A 20,255-nucleotide genomic window follows, 5' to 3' on the forward strand; every position below is an offset into this window, starting at 1 on the left:
ACATTAATAAACCCTATTAATGTTCTAAAAATTATTTTTTTTACTGGTTAATTTTTCATCTTTTTTCCTGAAATTATCTGCTATCTTAACTATTTTCTCAAAGGATAACGTTCCTCTAAATGTTCAGATAGGACTCCCTAAGATGTCTAGAGCAGGTATTTTCTCATATGACCTTGGTGTGTAAGCAAGGTCAATTGAGGAACTGCAGGCTTCAAAAGAAACTGCTACCATTACCTTAACTATGCAAAAGAATGAAGATTACCCAGATTTGTAGAGTTCATCTCTAGAAATAATCTTTGTATTGGAGAAACATGTCATATGGAAGACAACTGTTTGTCACGTTAGTCACCCTTTCCTTACCATGTGAGTCTTCTCTCTTCTCTCCTTGGTTTCTCAGAAAAAAAAATACTCATTATCTCAAGAAAAAGAAACTCTTAGTCTATTTATTTACTATAAAATTTACAGCTAAATTCCATAGACATATCAGTAAACTTGCTCTTTTTTTTCTTAATAATCTTATATTGATTTCTGGACTGGGAAGAGAAAATTTCCCCTCCATCCTTCAACTTCCTTCTTTTCTTTTTGGTTTTGCTTTGTAATGCTCAATTTTTTGAGGTAATCTTTACTTCATCTATTTGATATTTATTTTGTATAAAATATATTTAGTGGTATTAACTTTCTTCAGGTATGGTTAACTGCATTGACTAGGTTTGGTCATGTAGTGTCTTTGTTATCTTTCACTTCTAAATATTTCTTTATTACTGTTTTAGCTAGAGCTATTTAAAAAATCGTAGACTAAGCATATGGAATTTAAAAAAAGTTCATTCTGTTCTTACAGATTTAAAATTTATTGGATTATGGTTAGAAAGTTGAATTTATAAAATATTTATTATTTAAAATGTATTATTTTAAATGGTCTAGCACATGTTCCATTTTTTTTTTACTCTTCTAAGTATGCAAGAAAAGACTAGTGACTTTTCTATCACTATGCTTTTCTCTTTTTTTCATAGGGTTGATTTTGGGATTGGGAGACAGTGGCCCATGCAAACTTAACATCTTGAAAAATAATACTTTCATATTTATATATTTAAACTATTCAATTAGTAAAATGAAATTTTTGGATCATTACAGAAAAAGACTCTCAATGCAGTCAAAGTGTAGATTTAGACCTCTTTCTATTGTTATAGAAAATGTATTTTATTTTTCTCAATTTTATTAGAGAGATATAACTTTGGAAAGTTTAAAACTAAGAATCCTAAGAAAATTCAGTGATAATGATAAGATTTTGATAATTGGACCAATCTTTAGGGAAGGATTTTGCTTCCTTCCCATCTCTATACTTTTCTTCCTGCCTCTCCTCAGGAGTCACATACAATAGAAACTTGGGCATATCCAGATGGCATTTTTTTATTTTAACTTGGAAAACTTATGCAAGTTATAAAAATGGTGGACAATTATTTTCCAAATAGAGAGTTTCTATTAACCAGAAGACTCTGCTCAGCAAAATCTAAGATGTATTTGAATATGCAGATTAAGTGGTAGAAGCTATAGTTCTATTGTATAGTTTTGCAGAATTATGGAGGAATGCCTGAAGTTAGAGGAAGTTAGAGGAAGATGACCCAGAGATAATTGGCTGGAAAAAGGGAATTTAAGGGAACTGAAATATCAAATGGAGATGTTTTAAAGTTGAATGATCTTATGGTGTACCTCCTGTGGTGTAAAGCCTAGTAGCTGACTTTTTTTTCTTGGAATGCAAGTGCCCGGACTTAAGCTCTGATGTTGAGGCATCCACTTCAAATTTGGCTTGCTTTAGGGATACCACAAACATATTGCCAACCACACTACTAAAGAAAGAACTAGGCTTTCTGCTCCCCCTTATTCCTCCCATAAGACTCCTTTGTTTTGCAGATCCTGGTTAAGTTAGATAGTTGGTCAGTTGGTATGGCTTGTTTTTTCCTTCTTTTGTCTTGTCTCTCTTCCTGAGCTTTAAATTCCTACTATTTATGATTTAAATCCATCAATTAAAAAGTTAGCCTGTAGAAACCCTATATACTCCATGCTCAGTTCCAATAAAATCAGGCCCATCTGTTCTTTCTTTTTTCTCTACCTGTAACCTCATTGTGAACCAGATGTTCTGAAAAATTTCTAGGCCTTATAAGTACTAAACATCTATTTAAAATTTTTTTTGATGGTTATTGCTGAAGGGCATTTTGCAACCATAATAAAACCCCAAAGGACTGGTTAAGTCTTAATATTGGTTTAAAAGGGCATATGTCCATGGCAAACTCATTGTGGTCAAGGTAAGTGCCCAGGCACTTCTGGAAGATAATATTATTATCAACAGACTGAAAAAGACCCAAAACACCTATTTTTATTGTAAATTTCTCCTATTAAATTTAAGTGAAATCCACATAAAAGAGGATGTAAGACTAGATGACAAATGGTATTCAATATATCACTGAAACTGTAGGGGAGGAAAAATAACTTTTCTTCTATTCTTTTAGGTTCAGTAACTGGGAGGGGGTATCTATGAATTTAACTGACCAAAGACAGTTTTATAGGAGAAAAGATATACAAACCTTGATTGATACAGTATTTTGATAAAGTATTTTCATATGTACAGGGGCTTCACAGAAAATAAATGAAAAATCCAAAGGTTTGCTAGACCTGGAGACTTACATACCATTTTAACAAAAGGTGATAAATTGTGGAAAAGTAACTAAACAAAGGAAGATAGTTTCTTAGGGGATACATTGTGGAAAGGTGACTAGGAAATATATGTGTAATGTTCATAAAAATGAGAGGTTCCATGTTCCCTGCCTGATGAAGGTTGAAATTGAGTGGGGAGGAGAAACTAGAGAAGACTGGGAGTAGCGTCTTGGAGACTTTGAGGAGGCACATAGAGCAGAGACATGTGAAGAAGTCCTACTTGTTTCTTGACTCTGGACTTGCACCTAGGACTTGGAGTACATGGAAGGAGACACGTGGATTTGAGATATATAATGACACTTGAATAGACTTAGGGGAGAGACCTGTAGGGAGGCTGACAATGGCAGTCTTTAACTTGATTTGAATTTTTATTTTGTTCCTTTCATTCCAGACATGCTGGCTCTTTCTGCTCCTTTCCTTATCTGGTTCCCTGCCAGAAAGTGCCTTAGATTTGTGGCAAGGCAAGTGCCCTCACTTTGGGCCAACCCTGTTTGGCTGGGTGTTCTGCAACCCTCCCAGGCCAGGTAGGTTCACCATCAGTTCAGTCAGCTTGAAAGAGAACCTTGTTGTCCTTGGCATCATCCCCACAGGTTTTCTAATAGTATGCAGGGGAAACAAGCCAGTAGGGACATAGTAACTTGAGCCCCCTTGCAAATCTCTATATGCTCTTTCCTCTGTAACCTTTCTCTGCTGCTCTCCACTGCTCTCCACTGCACTCCCACACATGGTCCTCTGCCGCACACCATCCTCTGTGTGACACCGCCTCTATATGCTCAGTCTCTCAGCTCATCACACCATACTCCAGGTGTCCACCATCAGGTATGCATACCCCAAGCCCATGATCCCAAGCAACTCCTGCATTCAAGGCCACAGCTGATAGCCACAGAGACCAGTGGCACAAAAGCCTGAGCAATCTTCATTTATCCTGCACTGGGCATTTATTCATAAGGGGGTGGGTAACCTGGGAGATTTTATTGGAAAAATCTTTATGCACACTAATCCTATTAAAGTTCTTTCACACTAAGAGAATATGTTGTCTTTATGTGGCAGATGGCAGAACCTATTTAGAGCATGCAGGTTTGGGTTCCTGGGGCTACCCCTCAGTCTGCATACTAACATATAAACTAATGGTAGCTAAGGTTGTTTATGAGGACTTATCTTGTTATCTCCAGTGATAATGTAATAGGGTGGTCCCCAGAAACGGGGGAGATTCCAGGTTTCCTGCCCCACCCAAAAGGAGAGTGGAACTGAGCAGGGAGGAGAAGAAGCTGCAGAGGAGACTGAGGAAGGAAGGAAGCAGGATGGAGAGCCAGGAGACCTGGAGGAGGCACATGGAACCGAGAGACACATGAAGAAACTGCGCTTGCCTTTTGGTCGTGGACTGGGTGACACAGATGTGGGTGAGAGACCTGAGGGGAGGTGACAGTGGTGGTTTTTGTCTTGATTTTGATTTTGCTCTTTTCCCTCCAGACTTGTCTGGTTGTTTCTGATCCTTTTCTGTGGGTCCCCACTCTAAGATGCTTTAGACTTGTGGCAGGCTTTGGGGCCTTGCTCTGGGCCAATCCCATTTGGATGGATTTTTACCCACAAGGGGACGGGTAAGTTTGGGTGCTTGATTTAGAAACTAGATTCTTGGCTTTTCCTGTATTGTTTCCTAATTGTATTAAATTTCCTTCCCATTAAAGTCTCATATGTTTTGTGTTGATGCGGTGGATGGCAGAACCCATTTAGAGTAGGCAGGTTTGCGGGGTCTGGGCTGACCTTCTCCCTGCCCTGTAACAATAAGAGTTGTTCTCTTTCTGTATGGAAGAGGTAGTTACTTTTACCAATCAGTATTTCCTTAGGAAATTTATTCCTGCTTTTAGTCAGGAAAAGGACAGAAGAGTATCTCCTGTGTCTGCTATTTCTCTGTCTTCAGCTCAAAATAATCCTTATGCCAAAGTGGTATATTTTGGGGTGGCATACTTTGATTCCCTTCAATACATTTTACAACCAATAGGTCTTGCAGATTTTTTTTTTGGTAAGAGTTCCTTTGCCTTTATTTATTTTTTTATTTATTTGAAGGCAATCTGCTACTTGAGGCTGACAAATTTTGCTCTACCCTCACTACCCACACCAGTTTTCCAAAAGAGTCAGTATTAAAAGCAAAAGAATAAAGTTATTGGAAATGGATTTCACAAGTGTAGGGAACCTACTTATATGAATTCAATCTGTCTTTTTGTAATGTTACTCAATTATCTCAAGTGATACAAAGATCACTTGCTAAATCAAAGTCAAGTTCACTGCCCATTATAACTGTGTCTTCTTCCCAGTGCTTTCCCATTTGATTAGATTTTATCATATGTACTGAGTCAGGACACCGTCCTGCCAACATATTGAAAAAATTTCTGGGACTCACTCCCCCTCCCTACTCTAGAAGGCAAGAAAGCAAAGCCATCTCCACAAATCTAAACGGGTTCCACCCTGTAGCCTTGTAGAAATCTGTTGCCTGAAGCAAAACAAGTCTTTTCACATCCACTGATGACCAAGAAGCCAGATACAGAAGATTTAACAATGGGTACCCAGGCTTTGTATCTCTGCAGTACATTCTTTAAAAAGAAGAGATTAAATACTTCATTGCCTTTCTCTGTCATCAGCATATCTTTAGGTCCATTTAGAACTGAAAACCCCTCCTGTCAAGAGTAATTACATTCTTATTGATGTCAATGCCTCACTGTCCCTACCTTTATACACTAAATTCAAACTTGTGTTTATTGGAAGAGTTATCACAGAATAAAATCTGTCAGACTGATTCCCAGGTTAAAATCTTTAATTAACTAATAAACTCTTCGCCTAACTATCATTGAGACTTTATTTCCAGTTAACAGTCCCTATGGTCTTAGTGCCCATTGAACAATCACAGTTGATTCACTGAATGGGGAAATGTCATGGTTCCCCATGACATTTTGAATTTCTGAGCTCTTGCATCAACCAAAATATCAGGAGGGAGGAGGGAAAGCCAGTTCTTTGGTTCAGTAACTCATATCCCTTTAGATCTGTGTGGCAAATGGGAAAAGCTTCCACCAAAGCCCGAGACTCTAGAAAAGTCTTCCCTGTCAGTCATGAGCTAAAGCAGTAATCAGGATGGAGACCCAAAACTACCCAGTGCACCCGGGCTGAGTTGCTCTTAACAAGGGAGAAGTATTACAGTCTTCCCTGGTGTAGGAAGAAGATAGAGCCTGGCAGGGATACATCCCGACTTCCTTTCTGTCCTTAAAACTGGGTTCAGCTGTTCAGCCTTTCTTTGTGATATATATCACTTCTCTTACCAGCTGTGAGGGCAGGCGGTAAAGCGATTAAGGGCATTATTAATCACCAGATTCCTACTGAGAAGGGTCAAGTTGCAGCAGGATTTGACAAAATAACAATTCTATCACCAATGAGTTAGAGTAGTAGATGGCGCTATATCTTAGAGCTGTATTTGGGCTTATTTTTTCTTGGCTCTAAAAATCCTTATTGAACGTGAACATCCCTGAGGTGATTAGACACTTACCCACCTTTAAGTGTTGAAATTATTTGAGTTCTAACAATATTTGAGTTTGGAATTCTTTGAGTCTCCTTAGGGAATTTGCAGCAAAATGGATTGGAAAATAGTGTGTGCTTGTACAGACAGAAAGGGAAAGGGAGGGAAAGGGTCTCATTAACTTTTATAAAGTCTATACTAGAGATTCTTCTTCCCTGAAACCATGGGAAGTCAGAAAAACATTTTATGGGATTAATTATGTAAATGCATTTAAAATAACCATTGAAATTCTGTTTATTTTATAGCAGCAAGTTTTGCCATAAGTGAACATTCTGGTTAAGGACGTTTTTTAGAGTGTTGTTGGTAGAATGGGATGTGGGGAAGAAGGAAGAAAACTAAGAATAAAGAAACTTAATTTTATCCCTTCCTGTACGATCCCTTCCAGTTTGCAACATCAACAAAAACTCCTCTAGGCTAAAAAATTTAGGAATAAGCAGATTTAAACCCTAACCACCAGATTGTATTCACTTTTTAGGATTAAGTGTTAACTCAATGAATTGCACTCCCTGTATCTTCTAGAGATTAACTGGCTCCAAATGTATTCCTGGGAATTTGAAAAATTTAGGCTTAAAGAAATAGAGAAATTAAGTTACATTTCTAATAGAAGTCTCTGTGTCCCTCTGAAGCTGATATTGGCATCAGAAACAAACCTTTGAGCGGGAGGTGGGCATAGGGATGATTAATATAATCATTAAAACCAGCTATGCAAATTTCACAAGACCAGGAACTTGCAAGTAGGGGAGTAGTGAGGACTAACAATCTTTATGGCAAACCAACCTAAGTCTGAAATGAGAAATTCCACAAAGCAAGAAATTCCACTGAGAACAATACATAATGCTACCCTGCCCTTTCAAAAACACAGTCTTTGCCTGCTTGTGTCTATGCAAGTATCTTGTTTTTCTTAATGAACTCACCATGTGAGTTAATGTGACTTTGCTGAATTAATTTTAAAAGGGGTAAAAGACTCCTCACTCATCCCTCATCAGATTCAACCCAAATACCCTCAATGCAGACAGGCACAGGAAACACAAGAATGACAAGAAGGGAAATGACAAGCAGGACCAAATAAAACATTCACTGGAGCAGCAACGCTTCCAGGCAGGGAGGAGGAGTTTCAATTTTCCCCAATACCATGCTATTTTCTTTCATTTACCCTAAGTGAATCCTCTTGTCTCAGAGGGGTCCTCCTTAACAGGGCTCTATGAGAAGTAATTTGTATTTAAATAGCATCTTGAGAGCTACCTGAGGAAAATGCTAGGTCAAATGTTAGGGTTTAGAGATGAGATTAACCAGCGACTTAGTTGGGATCATTGGGACAGTCATTGAAAATTACTCAGGAAGGAAAAAGTGTTAACAGAATATTTAGGGTGAAACTCAAAGGATAAAGGGCTAAGTAGATATTTTCAAATCCTAGGAGTATACCTGGATTGTGACTTCCTTTCCAAAGTATCCCAAATCACATCCTTCTTTGTGTTGGGTGAACAGTATGTTCTGAATGAATTCCACCCACTGATGTTTTATGGACCCACTCCCACCTCCATGCCAAAGAGATCCCAGGCACTGAGTTCCCAAAATTGCCACTGTAGTGGCAGAAAGGTCATAGAGCAGGTTCTCTATGATCTGAGCAGATGGGTAGAGGAGAGAGTCCTGGAGCCCTCAGTGGCTTTTTCAGGCTTTTATTGGGATTTTACCAGGCACACGGCAGGCAGGGGTGCAGGGGGCTGGCAGGCCTCCAGGCCTCTGGTGAATCTTCACTCTTTCTGGGCTTTCTGGTATTCTCTCATGGCCTTGTTCTCTCTCTTCTGCTGGTTCCGTTCTCTTCTCTGCTCGTTTCTTCTACCACTGCTACTCTTTCTCTTTGGCTCTCTCACTTGTTCTCCTATCGTTCTGCTTTCTCTTTCATTCTGCTGCTCTTGTTCTCTTCTGATGGTTCCCCATGACGTTGCCCTTATAAACCCAGTCTCAGCCCAGGTGGATCCACCTACATATGCCCATACCCCACTCCAGGTGCCCGCATCAGGCATGCATTCAGGACCGCAGGGATCTATCATCAATGCTAATGGCAGGAGGGCAGAAAAGCCTGATAATCACCCTACAGCCATGAATCTGCCATGATGCTTGTCTTCTTGAAGGGGGAATTGCTGGAAACTGAGGGTGGAGTTGTTATACCAAGCATGGCTGCTTAGTATAAACCTGGACACATATACGCCTGGAGGTAACTTGGTTTTGCCTCAGTGTGTACCTAGGGTCCCAGCTCAGGCAGCATTACCATTAGGTCATATTGAGCAATTAATTTCTCTCTATCTGGGCCTCCCCGGTGGCGCAGCGGTTGAGTGCTGGGTTGCAAAGCTGCCCGCAGCCTCTGCAGCGCTGGTTCAATCCCCGGCCACTGGGCGAGGGTCCCACATGGCGCGCAGACCTCTCCTGCTGCCCGCTGCTCCCCTCAGCAGTGTATTTTTCATCAGTCTGCCTGTTCTCTTCCCCACTCTGGCTCTGGTGAATTCTCTCACCCTCCCGCGTTTCTGACTGTACCCAGTGCTTGTATAAATAAATAAATCTTTTATTTATATAAAAGATAAATATAAATAAATAAATAAAAATAAATAAATCTTTTATAAATTATTTTTAAAATAAATCTTGTACAAATAAATAAATCTTTTACTAGCCTTTCCTTGTGTGCCTGTCCTTGGGTCTTGTTCTGAGGTTTTTTTTTTTCAGTTCCCTTTGGGGTCACCCTGTAACATTCGCCCACTGCTATATAGAGTCAAGCAGAATAACTCATTTCAAAAGTACTTCTCACATTCCTCTTGAAATAATTTTAAAAGGTATTTTAGTTTTGTTCTGATATTTCAAATGCTGCACAACAATCAACAGAAATGGTAAAGATCAGTTAAGTTGGTCTCACACAACCACACTGAAAAGTTATCGAGAAAACATTTACTCTCTGAGAAGACTGACTCCTTTACATTATTAATAAGCAATGAATACTTGCCTTTTATTGGTAAAGAAATTGAATGAGGAATCAAACGAGGTATGATTTATCATAATTTATATTTCATATTATGGAATTATTTAAAGACTGTGTTGTAATGATTAAGGGTATGAACTGCAGAACAGACTGACTCGGTACATGTCTGGCTCTACTATTTCCCAGCTTTGTGACTTTAGGAAAATTGGAGAAGATTGGAGAAGTTTTACAAATAGTGGCCCCAGTGCAAGATAAACTAATAAGGTTTGTGTTGCTCTGTTCTGGAATGTGCATAGCTGTTTTTCAGACTGGATGGGGGAAATATGAGCTATAACTATTGTACTATTGATAGATTCCTGTTCTACCTCAGGGTGAGAAACTGTTCACCTGAACCTATTCAGTGTTATAAACCAACTTACCTTAATTAAAAAATTATTCAGTTTCCCAGTTTTGCTTGTTGTGGGTTCTAACTGTTGGTATTTTCCATGTTGGAAATTAAAACAATTATATAGTAAGTCATTTAAAAATGGTGATAAACCCATTACATATTAATATAATTAGCATACTTTAATGAAAATTAGCTGTATTTTCCAAAACAAAAAAATTATGAGATGTCATCTTGTTTTACATTTTTGCCAGTTTCTTATATTTGCTTTAATAGAAGACAGTTGAGTTTTTCATATCAGCTTCTGCCTTCAACATGTTGTGATATCACACTTTGGAATGGCTACCCTGGGGTAATTTCAAGTTTCATGTGTGAAATGCTTTGGAAATGGTGAAACACCATAAAAATGTTAGGTGTTTGCTATTTCTATACAGGGTTGCTAAAACAGGAAGTTAACAGGAAATTCCTCCTTTGAGGCTTATCACACCTCTTTGACTTAAATACACCCGAATTCAGCCCACCCAAAAATGAGGTGTTTGTTTCTTTATACAGAGTTTTAGAAATAACATTCTCACAGAAACTCATAAAATAAGTCTGTTATTTCACCAAATACCAAAGCAAATATGACTCTATGCTAGACAAACTGTATTTCCCAGAATTTTGTGAGATAAAGTAGGGAAACATTCACGTGATTCCACAGTACATTAAAAAAGTTTTTACGGGGCCTCCCTGGTGGCGCAAGGGGTTAAGACACAACCTATAAAGCTAACCACAGCCACTGCGGCACAAGTTCGATTGCCGGCCAGGGAGCTACCCACATGGCACAGCAGACCTCTCCTGACTCACCCGCTGCTCCCCTCAGCAGTGTATTTCAGTCAGTCTGCCTGTTCTGCTCCCCATTCTGTCTCTGGTGAATCCTCTCACCCCCCGCATCTTTGACCTGTAATCCCGTTCTTATGTGCATAAATAAATAAATCTTAAAAAAAAAGTTTTTATGTACATTTGTTTCACTCGACTCTATACCTTTGTGAGGTAGGTACTCTGAGGCTCAGAAACATTAATGAAAAGTGACTTGCCAAATGTCATAGAATTATGATAAGTGGAAAAACTGAATCCAGCCAGATTTTCTGACTCTAAATTCAATAACATTTTCCCAATACATTGTATTTTTCCAGTTCTTTTAAAGGAGGAACTGTGATTATGGTTATATTTATGGTTATATTTTTAGTGTCTAGCACTGTTTTGGGGATACATTTTAAGTGGCCTTGGGCAAGTGATTAACTTCTTTTTGTGTCTGAAAGTTTACCAAACTGGAAATAGAAATAACACATATCTCATAGCTTCACTCTGATTAGTGTCCATACATTTAAAAACTTAAAGTAGAATACTCAGGGGTTTTCTCAATAAATATGTCTATAAACAAATTCTGTCATGTAACTTTGAAAACCTCCTAACTTGGCTCTCAAAGCCAATATATGGACAGTAGAGCCCAATGGTTAACACATGGATTCTGAAGTCAGGTTGCCTGGTACAAATGTGAGTTCTTTCACCCATCAGTTCTGCAACTATAAAATGGGAATAAAAGTTTTATCTATCCCATAGTCTCTTGTGTCCCTGGCAAATAGTAAAGACATATTATTTTAAATAAAATAAAAAATACAAAGGAGTGAGAGTGTGCAGACGTTAGGCACCATGTGATTAGCAGTGACAGTTGATATGTGATGCTTATAGTTCCCAATTAAATTCCAAAGCAAACCAACCTCAGTGGCTCATTTATTGGCTGTTCATACCTGACAATGTACCTTTTCCAAGAGATTCCCATTTCCTAATGGAATGCAGACTGTTCTCTAGGAGAGTAAAGTATCTATGAAGGGGATGCATGAACACTGATGATTTTCAGGGCAAAATCCACATAATTGCTACAATTTTCAATGTCTATTGTGAACAAATGGCCGTAGGCACAGTGGTTAGGACAGATTTGAAGGGGCCTCAATAGTTGGAAACACAGTTGTGAGCTTTGTGTCTGGGGTTTGACAGACTTTGGGATTATTTCTGACAGTGGGAAGAACAACTGCCCTTTGCCTAAACTCTTGTCACAATGTCTGAAGGGAAATGTTGACATATTTATGATAGCTCAGTTCATTTACCTTGGAAGGCACAAATGTCCATAATTAGCCTGCAATTATTCAACATGTGGCCTTCTCTGCTCTTCTTATTTTCACTGACTGCCTTTTGACAGCTTCTATACTGAGTAGCTCATGTATAAAAAGGCATCAAATCAAACATATCCATTGTACTATTCACTAATAGCCCTGATTGGAGGATTTTAGGCCAGGAAACTACAACCATTGGCCAAAACAGAGTTTGTACTAGTCTTGTGCTATGGATTGAATTTGCTACCCCCACTCCCCTCTCCCTTCCAAAGTTGGAGAATGTGGTCTTATTTGGCGTTAAGGTTTTTACAGAAATAATCAAATTAAGATGAGGCTATTTGAGGGGGCCCTAATCCATTACTAATAGGTATCTTCAAAAAAGGAAATTTGGGCATAGAGAGACATATACATAGGAAACATCCTGTAATGAAGTCAAGAAGAGAGGCCTACAGCAGATCTTTCTCTCATAGCCCACCATCAGAAGGAACCAGTCCCACCAAATCTTGAACTTCTGGCTCCCAGATCTGTGAAACATATATTTCTGTTGTGTAAACCATATAGTTTGTGGTACTTTGTTGTGGCAGCCTTAAAATCTAATACTGGATTTACATTAACACTTTTATGTGAGTCTGGTGGCTTTCCCAGTTGGTGCCTGGGTGAAGATTATCAATGACTATGATTAACAACAGTGATATTTGGCTCTAGCCTCTATCAACAGAATTGCTAGACTCCAGATTCCTTGTCTACCTTGGTAGTCATCAAAGAGGTTTTGCTATAACATTTGGTGCTCATTTCTGCTCAGACCTGTAGTGTTAGCCATTATAATTGACCTAGCTAGGTTCAAAGTAGCCCTGTATAAAAGGAATCTATGTATCTCTGTTTCACCAAATACTTATGAGACTTATTTGACCATGGTACACCTTTTGGGAATTACTACTCATTGCATTTTGATCTTCTATGAATGACTAAAGTGACTTTTCAAGGAGAAATTAGGATTAGACACTGGGTTGGGAGATAGAGGTCTTGGGAATCCCTTGAGGTAGATGTTATAGTCATTAATATGAGGCAGGTGACATTTTAGATTAGATAGTTATTTGTTGTGACGGGCCATGCCATGCTTTATAGGATATTTAGTAGCATCCCTCACTTCTGCCTACTAGATCCACCTCCAACTCATTATAATCTAACTCTGCAGGCTTTTCCAAATGTTCCTTAGGGAGGGAAGGTGCAACTGGTTATAAATCAATAATCTAAGGTACTTTTTCTATATGAAAAAGTTGACATGCTTTTTCTATATGAAAAGTGCCAAGATAGAGGAGTGACCAAAAAAAATTGAATAGAGGGAGGGATGGAGAGAGAGAGAAAAAAAAAAAAGAGGAAGGGAGGGAGAGAGAGAGAAAAAGAGGAAGAGAGAATGAAAAATGTGTCTTGGGGAGGGTTAAGGTAGAAAGATAGGGGCTTTCATGGGATCATTTGCAAAGAGAAACACAGAAGGAGCACTAAGATAACTTAGGGTCATATTTACTCTGTGACTTTTGTGAATTTAGTGGAATCTTTGTAACTTCCCAAGTTTTGCTGGCTTAGTTACTGCTTGGCTATATTCCAAGTGTTAGTGAAACTCTTACAGAAACAAAAAATTATATGCTTTAGAGAACAAACACTATGAGGGAAGGTGCACACACAATGAGCTAGAATTGGTGGGAGACTTGCTTGGGACCTTCACATAGCATCCTCATTCTACTTGGAATACATTATCAAAGGATTTTCTGAAACATTGCTCTCAGGGAAAGACCTTTCTTAATCCCTCTAATACTCTTTAAACCAGATTTTTTTTTTTTATAAATTGCAATGGTTAATTTTCTTCCAGTAAGGAGACAAATATTTTTAATGATTTTATTTTATATGCTTTCCTCCTAATGTTATCTTGTCTGTTGAGAATATGATAATTTTATTAATGTCACAAAAAGTTTAATATCATAAAGTCAAGTGTGAGATAAAGAGAATCATTTTAAATACATATCAGGAGGAAAGGGCCTCACTGGTGGCACAAGGGGTTAAGACGCAACCTATGAAGCTATCCACAGGCACTGCAGCATGAGTTCGATCCCCAGACAGGGAGCAACCCACATGGTACAGCAACCTCTCCTGACTCGCCTGCTGCTCCCCTCAGCAGTATATTTCATTACCTCTGCCTGTTCTGTTCCCCACTCTGTCTCTGATGAATCCTCTCGCCCCCCACACTTCTGGCCTGCACCCCAGTTCTTATATGCATAAATAAATAAATCTTAAAAAAAATTCATTATCAGGGGGAAAATACCAAGTAGGCCATGTAGTAATTTATATACTGTCAATAGACTATACTACAATTTCTGGCTGAGTCAACCATGCCTATTTTTCATAAATTGATAGTTATGAATGTGACAATATTGCTTTTCTTAGAATCAGGCTTAGTGATTTATAAAAATAAGAAATTTGTTAATTTATAATGTTTTCTGTGTATCACTTTGTACCATTTTTGTATTAGTTGTTCTGATATTTCAGTAGATATATGTGACTCATCATAGTCTAATGGCACCAGCATTTTACCACTTTGAGTGTAGTGTTCAAAACTATTTCTTTTTTCACTTTTAAATATCATTGTGTTGAGTAGCAGATGTTAAGCATTTTTGTTTCAATCATCAAATATGATGCAGGATAGTTACAAGAAGAAATTAGTCATTGTGATTGTTCATATTTCTTCTCTTTCTGTTATTCTTTTCCTTTCTCATGCAACAAGTTTCTTTTATCATTACCTTTGTTTGAAAAATCTTCCTTTAGTTATTATTTAATGTTTTATTTTAGTAGGTAGTTACCCTGTTTAGCTTTAGCATGTAAGTCCCGACCTATAGTTTCAATGACAGTTTAATTTTCAGAACCTTTGTGGATATTTTGGCTTGCTTTGATTATCTTGTGCCTTGTGATTTTAATGGATCCCTGCTGGTACACTGAGGAGGTAGAAGGAGATTCCTTAGGTTTGTATGGAAGCCTGGGGGACAAGGGGCACTTTTTGGGTCAAGCTCTTGTATTCGAATCCTGTGACTTCCCACTGCCTCACATCTTATAGAGACAATTGTCTTAGGCCTAGTAGAGTGAGTGGCGCGGAAGGAAAGCCTCTCTATCCTCTTAATGTCAGCAGAGCTCCAGATAGATTCTTCTTGATGGTTATGTTGGGTTTGTTAAATCCAGAAATTTAAATGCCGATTATTTCCTCCCTAGTACTTGCTTTCTGAAATTATTTTATTTATATTTTTGATTTTTCATTATCTGTCTTCCACATTAGAACATAGCTCTGTAAAGGCAGAGATTATTTTTCTTTCTAAAACATTTACTGCTGTATTGTAGTACCTAGACAAAGAAGGTTCTCAATAAATAGTTGAAGGAAAGAAGAAATTGCTCCAGATAGAAAAGATGGTGACAGCTATAAGGAGATTAGAAAAGACTGAATTCTTAAAATATTTTTGTCTATTTAGGCAAACATGCTAAGACTTATTACTACTTTATTTCCAAAATATTTATCAGATTACTCTCCTGAGCCAGAAACTGTATTATGACCTGTGAATTCAGTGAGTAAAATGTAACTTTTGTCACTAAGGGACTCATGGTTCACTTGAGGAGATAGATCCATCAATCTGTGTCTTCTTGTGTATTCTCCAACATTGATAAAGGCCTAGGGTTTGCTATGTGAAACATCTGAAAGATGATAAACTAGCCTGGGGTAGTCTGTCCCACTTCCTCAGTATTGAGCTTACCCAAAGCGGTGACAATGAAATAGGAGTAGCTTTTCTTTTAACATTTAAGCAAGGGCTCCCCTTGCATGAAAAAGACTTTGAAAAAGACTTCTGAAGATCTTAAAGCTTTTTACTTGAGTGCAAGAAATGGTAACCTTATATCCATGTCCCTCAGGAGGAAGACATGTGTGTATTTCTTCCTTCCTGCTGTATTTTTTTTTTTTTAAAGTGTATTTTTTTGTTTGTTTTGTTTTTATTTATTTATTTGTTTGTTTTGTTTATACAAGCACTGGGTACAGTCAGAAGCGCGGGAGGGTGAGAGAATTCACCAGAGCCAGAGCGGGGAGCAGAGCAGGCAGAAGGACCGAAGCACACTGCTGAGGGGAGCAGCGGGCGGCAGGAGAGGTCTGCGCGCCATGTGGGACCCTCCTCCAGTGGCCGGGGAGCAGCCGGGGATCGAACCGGCGCCGCAGAGGCCGCGGGCAGCTTCGCAACCCAGCGCTCAACCGCTGCGCCACCGGGGAGGCCCCCTTCCTGCTGTATTTTCACAAGTGTTTATTGGGTAGCATCATGGGCACCAGGCTAGATACAAAAATACAAGATAAGGTCTTTTCTGAGTTAACTGGGGAGGAAGATGGAAAAAACTTATAAAAAAGGAAGATGGTTACTCTTACCAATGGAGGTAAGGATAGTTGGATGCAAGGGAAAAAATTTCCTCTATCTGCAGTGGAATCAGGGACTTTCTAGGGAAGTGCTTTGAGCTGGGCCATGAAGTATGACAACTTCCCAGATGTCCTGGAGGAGGGCAGCTTTGCTGGACTCAAGAGCCTGAGTAAATTGTCAAGGAGGCATGTTGTGTTTGAAGATTTTCAAGAAGTTTAGTATTTTTGGCAAACACAAATATTTGATAGGGGTAAAATGTGGGAAAAAAAGTGGAACATGATGTCTGGGACCAAACACTGAACAATCCGCTGTGCAGGCAAAGATCCTTTCCTTTTATTGCCTGGAGTACTGGTTTTCTAGCTATAATTATAGTTATCTGGGTAAATGTTATGAAAGATAAATCCTAAAGATTCTGACTTAATAGGTGTGGGATAAGACCTGACCTTCTCTTTTGTTTTCAAACTTTTTATTGGAGTAAAATGTATATAGGTATCTAACCGCTGCTCTATTACCTGGTCCCTGGTTGGTCTCCAAATGTGCTGTTCTTTCCCCACCTGTGTCTCTAATACACATAATGCTCCTAGAATATCTTTCAATTTGACCTTGTTTTCTAATTCTTAATTAGCTATTATGACTCACCTCTAGCATCACTTCCTCTAGGAAGACTTTCCTGATCTTTCCTGGCAGAGTTATGATTCTATCTATAGCACCTTATGACTGGTGTCCAGTTGGGCAGAATACCATGATTAAGCTATTCCTCCTAGATTGCCTCCAAAAGAAGAGGCAAAATTGGGTGTTAATTTCAGAAGGGGTTTGGATACTGGGTACTTTTGAATGTTGTATAAACCTGTATTGTTCCTGAAAATATTTAGAGTAGTTATCTTTCTACTAGTCTATGAGTTTCTTAAGGACAACCATTCTGATATGAATCTTTGAATACTTAGCTTCCAGTCAAGTTCCTGGCTCAGTAACTGTTTGTTGAGTGAATGATTTCTGCCCTCAGTTTTAAAACAGAGGTTTCTGAACTCAAGTTTTAAAATAGAGGTGCCCAAAACATAGAGAATTTATTGATTTGTGGTAGAAAATGTTACTTTAGTTGTTCCCTATGCTGAATTTTCCATAAAGATCTTTTAAAACTTACATTTAAAAATTGGAGGAAGAGAACAGCTGATAGTCAAGGATATTGATATTAAAGTGCTAGTTTATAAATAGTTTTCCTAAGTCCTAGGTCATTTCAAAGTTTCCATTTAATGGGTGTTACACCATTTCCTTGGAAGAAGGAATGTTTTTGATCAAACTCACTGCTTCTTTAGAGATGGACTTGGATTTGGTTTTATGAACAGTAATGATTTTTTGTAAGGAGCATTTTGCTTCTACATAGGGTGGTATGATTCATAAAATAAAGCTCTTATGCCTTAATTATCCCTTCCAGGAATAAACCCCATTTCCTGTGACTATAATTCCTATTGTAAACCTGCTAGGTCCTTGTGTATAATGTCTTTCAATTGGTAGTTATCTCGTGTGGCCCCATTAAATGCCATAAAATGCTTTAGAATAGGAAATGAAAAAAGGAGAAGGAGGAGAGAATAGATGGCAGAATAGCAGCTGGTGGGGTTGAAACTCCTCCTTCTCCCCAAAGAGAATGTTCCAACACCCAAATATCTACTGGGGCTCTGGGGAGGAAGACAGAGCACATGGCTGCACTTTTTTATTGAACTGACCATTTCCATAGAAGTTAGCACAGACTGATCAAAGCACCCTTCCAGTGCTGAAGAATGAAAGATGGACTATTTTCTCCTTCCCTCCTCACTTCCCTTGCTGGTCAACACTTATCTGCACACCTTGGATTACTGGACTAGTTAACTGGCTTAATAGAAATAATAAGTACTATAGTGGTTTGTTTGCAATCCACTCCTTCCTGTTCTCAGGATAGGAACATCTTTATTTTCCTTTGGGGTAAATGTTGGGGGACATGACCAAGAATCCTGCTTACCCCCATTTCTCCTTTTTGGAGGCCTCACGACTGGTTTATAGGAATAAAAATTCTTTGGTATATGATACAAATATGCAGCATAATAAAAATTACATTTTAGGACCAATAATTTGGCAGCAAGGAGGCAAGGGGTAAATGAGCAGCCAATGAGAACAGTTTAGCAGGAAATGGGCCTCTACCAGAACTATTAATTAGAGAGAATTTTGCCAAAGTATATACATATACTGATAGCCTATTAGGAGTCAAGCCCTGTGGTAAGTGCTTTACATAATCTCATTTATGACAAAAGTAATCTCTGAAAATCAAAAGCACCCATACTTTTCTTTTGTGGCACTTTTCATATGGGTAACTGTATTTATTTGCATGATTGCGGGTTTTAACATTTGACTCTAACTACTTAGTTTCCAACTATGGGCCTGACTCATAAGATGGTCCAAAGTTTGTTAAATGATTCAACGATTATGTCTTAGTTAAAACTTTTGTGGGACCTAGATTTTTTAGAAGAAACCTAATGGGATTCTAGGAAAACCTGCATAGCCATTCTGCAGGAAAAGGATAAGCAGGACAGCTGTAGGAACCTTTGCAACTTCACCAAACTGGAGAACTTGGCATTCACATGACAGCTCCCAGTGCTGCTATGGTATGGCTCCTGTAGTTTAAATTCTTGAATAAGAAAGATAACTATTGGTCTTGCTTGGATCAGTAGCCCATTCATGAGTCAATCAGCTCTGACTGAAAAGATGAAATCACATGGCAGGTACATGTCAGCAGGATTCCTCCCTTGAGGGTGTTGGGGAAGGCAGTTCTCAAAGAAAATGCATCACTAGGGGCTGAGAAGTTAACCCAAATGGTATTACCTATACTATGGGAATGGAAGGAAGACTGTGACATAATGTGTGGAGATAGTTTGAAAAGTTGTGCAATATGGCATTGTTTAGATGCCAGGGTTCAAGGTATAGAATCAATACCACATTCCATGTGATACTGGGAAAATTACTTAATTTCTTCATGTTTCAGTATCCTAATTTGCAAAATGAAGATCATAGGAATATTAGCCATGTTGACTTATTGTGAGTTTCTGGCATTATAAGCTCTTGAAGGATAGGCTTCGCAAAGATGTTTAAGTAGGCATTTTTATAACGCATGTCACTTTGGTATGTGGATTATTTATAGCTGAAGTCCTTTCAAGCCCTGCCACCTTATGAGAAACTTTTACCACTCCCTCAGTTACCTAGAAGAGTGAAAATTGGGGGTCTTACCTAGAATTCAGGTTGTTTACAGAATAACATTTATATCAGAGAAGCCTGGCTATGTGACAAGGTGAACGTCTAATTACAGAGATCTAGTCTGCTGCCTGAATCACCCTTGTCTCCTCATGTGAACCTCCTTGATGCCACTGGATCCTATCCCACTCTGTAGCTCAGGATATATGCCCCCATTTTGCCCCACTGCCTTTGGAATTCTAATTTTTTTGGAGATCTCCCATATGTACATAGATGAATTTGTTTTTTTCCCCTCCCAAGCTGTCTCATGTTAATTATTATTTGAAGAGCCCAAGAATAGTGTAGGGGCAATTTTCTCTCTTCTCTGAAACACTCAATAGAGGTTAGGTAGCAGCATCCTTACAAAGGGAGATGAGGAAATTCCATCTAGAACACCTTTTTTCCTCTTTGTAAAATTAAAAAAACCCACCAGGACTCTTTTAGGATAGTCAATTTTGGGGAGTTAGTAGGACTTAGTATGATGAAGAATTTCAAATTTGGAAAGATGATTTGAACAAGGCCAAAGTTTCCGTAAGATCATTTGATCCACAATTTTTGCAGTTTATTAAAACAGTCAAGTTAATTTAATGTTAAGTTCCATACAGACCATTAAAAAAAAAAAAATCAGCTTTGGGCCTCCCCTGGTGGTGCAGCGGTTGAGCACTGGGTTGTGAAGCTGCCCGCAGCCTCTGCAGCACTGGTTCGATCCCCGGCCCCAGGCGAGGGTCCCACATGGCGCGCAGACCTCTCCTGCTGCGCCCGCTGCTCCCCTCAGCAGTGTATTTTCATCAGT

The 20,255-nt window shown here is 38.7% G+C and overlaps 1 long non-coding RNA gene across 1 annotated transcript in view; it reads left to right on the plus strand.

The window, feature by feature from the left end:
* Positions 1-4,453, plus strand: part of LOC129145300 (uncharacterized) — a 67,546-nt gene extending 63,093 nt beyond the window's left edge. Inside the window, exons 3-4 of the long non-coding RNA XR_008550644.1 lie at positions 3,101-3,233; positions 3,882-4,453. This is a non-coding gene — a long non-coding RNA (uncharacterized LOC129145300). The remainder of the gene's footprint in view (positions 1-3,100; positions 3,234-3,881) is intronic.
* Positions 4,454-20,255: the final 15,802 nt, after the last annotated feature.

The sequence above is a fragment of the Talpa occidentalis genome, unplaced genomic scaffold (assembly GCF_014898055.3).
Source record: "Talpa occidentalis isolate TD23 unplaced genomic scaffold, MPIMG_talOcc4v2.1, whole genome shotgun sequence".
Taxonomy (NCBI): Eukaryota; Metazoa; Chordata; class Mammalia; order Eulipotyphla; family Talpidae; genus Talpa; species Talpa occidentalis.